Source organism: Eurytemora carolleeae, unplaced genomic scaffold (genome assembly GCF_000591075.1).
Source record: "Eurytemora carolleeae unplaced genomic scaffold, Eaff_2.0 scaffold4958, whole genome shotgun sequence".
Classification (NCBI taxonomy): Eukaryota; Metazoa; Arthropoda; class Copepoda; order Calanoida; family Temoridae; genus Eurytemora; species Eurytemora carolleeae.
Window position 1 is genome coordinate 1 of NW_019400844.1, and position 552 is coordinate 552.

The 552-nt window shown below is 29.5% G+C and overlaps 1 long non-coding RNA gene across 1 annotated transcript; it reads right to left on the reverse strand.

Moving 5' to 3' along the window:
* Positions 1–36: 36 nt before the first annotated feature.
* LOC111717781 (uncharacterized) lies at positions 37–417 on the reverse strand. The gene is made up of 2 exons (XR_002768914.1): positions 308–417; positions 37–133 (listed from the first exon to the last, which is right to left on the reverse strand). It is a non-coding gene; the product is annotated as an uncharacterized LOC111717781 (long non-coding RNA).
* Between the last annotated feature and the right edge of the window lie 135 nt (positions 418–552).

The following is a 552-nucleotide window of genomic DNA, read 5'->3' on the forward strand; positions in this document are numbered from 1 at the left end:
TCCCGTCCCATCATTTACCCATTTAAATAAACTTACGTAATTTCGAGTTAAGTTTTATATCCTTATGCTTTGCATTAATATTCTTGATATCGTTGATAATATTATCCTTCAGAAAACTGCGGAGAGGTTTATCCTAAAATATAAAAAATAGTAAATATAACTGTTATACTTCCTGCTTGCAGAACTGTAGTCTGTAGTAAGGTGCGAATATGCCTTTATTTGTGAGCAATCGAATGTTTAAAAAAGAAATCTCAGATTTTTTTTTATCTTCCTTTTAAAAAATATTTAAAAAATATTAGCGAACTACCTGACATCTGAGAAGCTGAAAGAAGAGCTGATGAATCTCTGCTGGAGAAATTAAATTCTTGTTCCGTAGTAGGATTAGTGCCCTAGAGAATATAGTCATTAGAACTCGAAATAATATCTTTTAACATGGTTTTATTCATTTTAAATTTGGCGCTGATGGTGCTCAAAACCCAGATGAAAATTAAAGCAGATTTTAGTTCCACATTTTTTGAAAATATTTTTATTTATTCTTCTCTTGAAAAATTT